Source organism: Notothenia rossii (assembly GCF_949606895.1).
Source record: "Notothenia rossii genome assembly, chromosome: 6".
Taxonomy (NCBI): Eukaryota; Metazoa; Chordata; class Actinopteri; order Perciformes; family Nototheniidae; genus Notothenia; species Notothenia rossii.
Genome location: NC_136909.1, coordinates 25,686,065 through 25,692,133, shown reverse-complemented (window position 1 = coordinate 25,692,133; position 6,069 = coordinate 25,686,065). Strand labels below are relative to the sequence as shown.

General features: G+C 41.1%; 1 long non-coding RNA gene across 2 annotated transcripts; it reads left to right on the top strand.

The window, feature by feature from the left end:
- Window positions 1–3,721: 3,721 nt before the first annotated feature.
- Window positions 3,722–5,174, top strand: LOC307045301. Of its 2 annotated transcripts, none has more exons than XR_013809842.1 (3): window positions 3,722–4,163; window positions 4,343–4,565; window positions 4,722–5,174. It is a non-coding gene; the product is annotated as an uncharacterized lncRNA (long non-coding RNA). The 2 variants fall into 2 exon arrangements; XR_013809843.1 differs by having other exon boundaries at window positions 4,694–5,174.
- The last annotated feature ends 895 nt before the right edge of the window (window positions 5,175–6,069 follow it).

Sequence of the window (6,069 nt, the reverse complement as noted above, 5' to 3'; positions counted from 1 at the left end):
AAGAGGACCGCACATCTGCATCACATGAGAGGAGACGTAATGGAAAGTCAATCTTTTCCTTAGAAGCTTTTGAGTTTGAGTTGAACATCCAATGATATGTTATACTATGTTATACTACTATATACTAAACTTACGATGTCGGTGTTAAATAAAGAGACCTTTATGTGCAGTGTCTGTTGTCTTAATTTAGTAAGACCCGTGCTTGAATTGGGCCGGTACTCACCGGGTACGCAGTAGCGGCACTTCTGATTTTTACCCATGTGGTACCGGCACTTCTTACTGAGTACCGGCACCTTGTCGGTACTCAGTAAAATGCCGGTACTCAGCCGACGGCAATATACGTATATATTGTAAACGCAACGCAGCGCAAATGTGGGTCTGACTCTGCCTCACAGAGGGTGACTGGCTGTCTACATGACGTGGCCTGCCGACATTGCCACTTTCATACAGATCATACTAATGCCCTCGATTGGTCTCTGTGTGTCATTCAAGCTCGGGAGGGTGTGTGTTGGTGTATGTGTGGCGCGAGCGAGCGAGAAAGCGCGCGCACCGGTTACGTGTATTGTTGTTAGCATCTGGTGCTAGCTAGCTGCGCTAACGGATATAAGGAGCTTTTTCAACAACAAGGTGGAGGGAGAGTCCTTTGCTGTCAGACTGAGAGGCTGATAACTACAGCTCTGGTGAGGTAAATTACTCTCTGAGTCTTTAGATAGTTAACTTAGTTTAAGTTATCTCAGTGGGTCTCAAACGGTTCGGTCACCATTTATGTAAACACATATTTCCATTTGAGGGGGTAGTGATTAGTAAAATATGCATGAATAATACAAACAAAATGTTAACTAGGTGAAAAAAGGTAAGATAAACTTGTTGAGAGCTAAAAATAGTCTTTGCTGTTGCCTCAAAGAGGAGCAGGGGGGAGAGGAGGGAGACAGGAGAGGCCGATTCAGGAGCCCAGACACACTCACAACTATAAATGAACCAAAAACAAATAAATAAACAAGTTTCAATGTTTTTTCATATTGGATATTGTATGTTATTGGTTATGGCCATGTACTTATGATTTTATGATTATTTAAATGTATACATTTTTGTTTCATATGGGTGTAGTCTCTTTATTTCCCCCTCAAAATGCACCAGATTGATGCATTTAAGTCCAACATTTTAAAAAAAATCTTACCGGGGGAGCATGCCCCCGGACCCCCCTATAGGATATGAGGCCCAGCTCCACTGTTCCCAAATAGATTTGCAATTTTTTTTAAATAGTAACCCATCTCCATATGTTTCTTTTTGGGTAGTAGATTTAAACTAGAGGGCTATCACTTTGTGCAGCAACGCTATTGACAAATAAATCCAGCAAAATGGCACAAAAAACTGGTAGTGGCCTCAGGGACGAGGAGTCATTTAACCAGCCAGTAGGAGTCAAGCTTTACTTTCTTTTATATCCATAAAGAAAAAGTAAATCTGTTTACAGTTGTTTCATTATGGATGTTGAGAGGTATCCATATATCTCTTCATTTTTCTCTCAAATTGCACCAGATTGATGCATCTAACTTCAATATTTTAAAAAAAATGTTCCCGGGGGAGCATGCCCCCGGACCCCCCTAGACTAGAGGGTGTCAGGTCCACTCCCCACTTATAAAAAGAGCACTTTACCACTGCACCCCCTCTAATCTCAGATGCACCCTGAGTCATTTTGTTTAAGTACAGTGAGTCTTTCTAAAATATACAGTAAAGAGACAAACCCACCAGCATTATAGGATTTACTATGACTTTGTGCCAAATACTTGTTGCTGATTTAGAGTACTGGCACCTTTTTTATTCCAATTCAAGCACTGAGTAAGACTACTTCCTGCTGCTATCAGCCACACACTTGCTTCCATCAAAAAAATATACTGTATCACTAAACACAAAGATAGAAAATAGATGCAGAAATGACCTGCCAATCTCTAAATAGCACAACTTCCTTTTTTATCCTTAGTATGAAAACACACACACACACACACACACACACACACACACACACACACACACACACACACACACACACACACACACACACACACACACACACACACACACACACACACACACACACACACACACACACACACATACATACACACACACACATAGGTCTGGGAGAGAAATGGAGCTAATCCCTCTTTCACTCCCATCTGCTGACCAATGGGAATCTAAGGCCCTGGTGTTCCCTGCTGCATTGTGAGCCAAACACTCACATCCAGCGGCTCAGAGGGGCTCATGAGTCAATGAATACACACCACACACACTTTATATATACAGTCTATGATACACACAGACACGGTGGTCATGTGACTGGTGGGTGAAGCTACCATCCAGTCACATGAACAACAGTTGCTTTTCAAACAATCCTCAAGATAGCACAAAAAAGGGATGACTGCAGTAAACCAGAGTAAGACGATGCATGATTGTTTTGCATTGTGTGCAATGTGCTTCCTCAAAAACACAGAATGCACTCATGCAGACATCCGTTTTCCATGATGATGAAAATAAAACATTTATGACAAACAATGATCAGTCCTTGTTCTTGATAAGTACCACAAAGGTTTATTGACATTAAACAGACTTGTGGGAGACTGTTTAAATCTTTTGAACCAAAATTGTCCAATTTGTATAAACTATTGTACAGTAAAGAAAATATAATCAGTGAATCATAATGCTAAAAACATTCATATTATATCTACAATATTGTGTGAGAACCACATTAAATTGTGCTACCAACGTTAAAGATATTGTTTTTTTCCCATCATGAGGATAGTGGGGGTTCTATTTCGTCCCTACTGACCGCCAGAGGCGGTGCTTTTAGCACTGGATATGTCCATCGCACGCATGCGCAGTTCGAGTACCTAATAACCAGCGCCGTATAGACTGAGAGTTACGTCATCTCCGTTCACTCCAATGGACCACTTTTTTACAGCAATGGCGGATCGTGGAGCCTCTCAATCGTTCCCCGGAAGTTAGCGCCAAGGCTAGCAGAGCTGTAGAGTTGCAGCATAATAGAACGTTTGTGACGGACTTTTAAAGGTAAGAAGAAGTTTAAAGATTTATATTGCGGATATTATCAGTACATCTGATTCAAATTAACATGTGTATTAAAGGATGTCAGTGGATTATCCCTAAATTAGTAGATTTAGGGAACGTTTACAGATAACAGATAAAGCTAGGATTCCGGATCAAGTTAGCAACACACGTTGAACAGCCTTTTAATTGTAAATTCCGTTCTCTTAATGTCATTTCGTCCAACATTGTTGAATTAGAGAAGAGGGTCTTCTAAAAGGGATTGTATGCGGGGGTGGAGGGAGTTAAATATTAGATAAATATAACTTTGTTGCGTGTAAGAGTGAGTGTTTTTAGCAGAGCCATATTGTGTCCTTGTGATTATGTTGATTATTACCTGTCTGTATAATGTTGCAGCTCAGCTGATTTTGGATTGATGGCAAAGGGAGAGGGACTTAAGTGAGAGTGGAAACACAAGGTAAGTTTAATACTACTGTTTTATATAAGTAAGCATACTAAACATGTATTCTATCACTGTATTATATAAGTAATCTTGTTAGTAACCTACTGTATGGCAGGTGGAGGGGCAGTGATGTTACAGGTGGAGGAGCAAGACTGCAAAATCACAAGACAGAGAAATCAAAGTTTGTTCTCCAGAGAAGAGGTTGATTTCACTTCATTTATTTAATATTTTCTAAAGATTTGGAAATGGCAACAAAAAAAAACTTGAGAGCTGCAACCAAGACAACTGTAACAACATGAGTAGAGAGCCACCAAGGTTTTTCAAGTCCATCTCTTACTCCATTTTGCCAACCCAAATGTCCAGGTACATGACGGGACACCTTGCTTGTTTTTGTTGTTTGCGCTCCTCTGGCTGGGTGCTGGCAGGTGGAGGGCAGTGATGTTGGCAGGTGGAGGGGCATTGATGTTACGGGTGGAGGGGCATTGATGTTAGCTGTTACACACCAGGCTCAAACTTAACACATTGCATCCTTCTTTGCAGTGTCCTTAATCCTGGAAGGGGAATCTGCAATTCCTGCAGAGTTTTGTAACCCGTTGGTCCGCACGCAAAGCGAATTTTTAAAGCCTTCTTAATTGTCTCATTGCTCCATTTCATCCCCTTTGTGGTGAGTCTGCCTAATGCCTTAGGTTGGTCTTTTTAAAACGTTTTCTTATATTTGTTGTCCCTAATTTTCTTTGTTTTCTTGAGAGCTGCATTTTCCTTCCTGATTTTTCTTAGTGCAGACTTTGCTTTTTTGGTGATCCCTTCTTGGCTCTTTAATTTTCTCTTTAATTTTTTTAATAGATCTGTTTGACTGGCTGCTGGTTCCCTCGTATGCTGACTGGCTGCTGGTTCCCTTGTATGCTGACTGGCTGCTGGTTCCCTCGTATGCTGACTGGCTGCTGGCTGAGTGGGTGGTGTCCACCCTCCCTGTCTCTCCTCACTAGCCATGTCCTCTCTTTCTTCACCCTCACTTTCCTTTCTCTCAGTCTCCTCATCCCTTCTTCCCTCAATCTTTGAGACTAATGTAAGTAGAAGACATGGCACTGTAGATTTTCGAACATTTAAAATATTATACCACTTAAAAATAAGAAATATGACTTTTGTTACTAAGAGTTCATACTTATTATAACTGTGTCACCTTTCACACTATAGCTGTGATCATGAGCTATGGGCTTTGTAGATACAGGTCCCGGGGTGAATCGTGGTGCAGGGGCCCTTCTCTTTTTGACCACAGGGCGATAAACGAAGATGGTGGGTATAGCCTCTGCTCTCAGCCTAGTCTTGCCCTTTTTTGTCTTGACAAAGTGGTCTGCATCAAAATGTGCCTGCGGAGTGACTTGAGGTTACTTCACACACAGAACAACTCAGTTTTGTCTGCCCACATACATATTCCATAGTGGTTGAATACACAGTATTAGGAAACACTTTATACTTACTGGACATGTTATACTCATTACGTACTGTATATAAAATATGACCAAGAATGTGAGACAACTTTATAGAAATTCATATCACATCTGTTACTGATGCCATTTGTCATACTTTGTTAAACTCACAAATAATAAAGTTCCATAACTTCAGTTGGGAACAAAGACCACACCTTATCTCCCCAAGGCAATTTCCCATCCAATAGGTGTGCTATATTTAAGCAATAGCTCACGACAGGCCGTGGTATATGCTCATTATATCACAGCTAAGAGGCGTGGTTCGGCCCGACGCGAAGCGGAGGGTCGACAACCCCCTTAGTAAGACCCCCCCGGAGGTCGAAGTTAATCTTAAATGTTTCCATTTTATGCTTTGTAAGTTTGTTTCGTAACGAAAGAAATTTAAATATATTTATAAAACTGACAAGTCAAATCAAGCAATCTGATTGGTCGATAGCGTTTTTGCGGACCTCTTTGATTACAGATTTGAAAACATCGTTGCTTGCTTTAAAAGTAGCACAATTCATTATGTTAAACCTTCAAAAGTATCTAGATATCCCTGCCCTAATGCCAAAGGAACTGCACACTGAATATGTTTTGCCGTTTTTCTCAGACGCGGAGGGATACTGACTTGTTGTGAAAAGTAACTTACAATTCTACCCGTGGTATACGCTCAGTATATCACGGCTAAGAACCAATCAGATTGCTTGATTTGACTTGTCCGTTTTATAAAGGTGTGTATAACCCTTTCTCCTGTCTGTTACTCCCTCTTTCAGCACAAGAACCAGAGGGGGATTCAATGGAGCCTGAATACCTGCATTGAGACCCTCACTCTGCACCCTGATTCTCAGCTCTGTGTTTTTCAAGCCTTTCCGTTTTTTTTGTATTAAACAAAACATTAAGCTTTCCCAATGGTGTGGTTTTCGTTTTGTGAAAAAGTGCAAATGCAGTGTTTGTATATAATATCCTCATATTTTTTTGCTGTTGGTCGTGAAATTGCTCCTGCTGACTTGAGCAAGCCATTTTTTCTTCCGCTCTGTGTCAGTGGGGAAGCCGTACATTCGTACTCCTTTCTCGGAGCGATTTGAGCATCCCCAGGCAGCA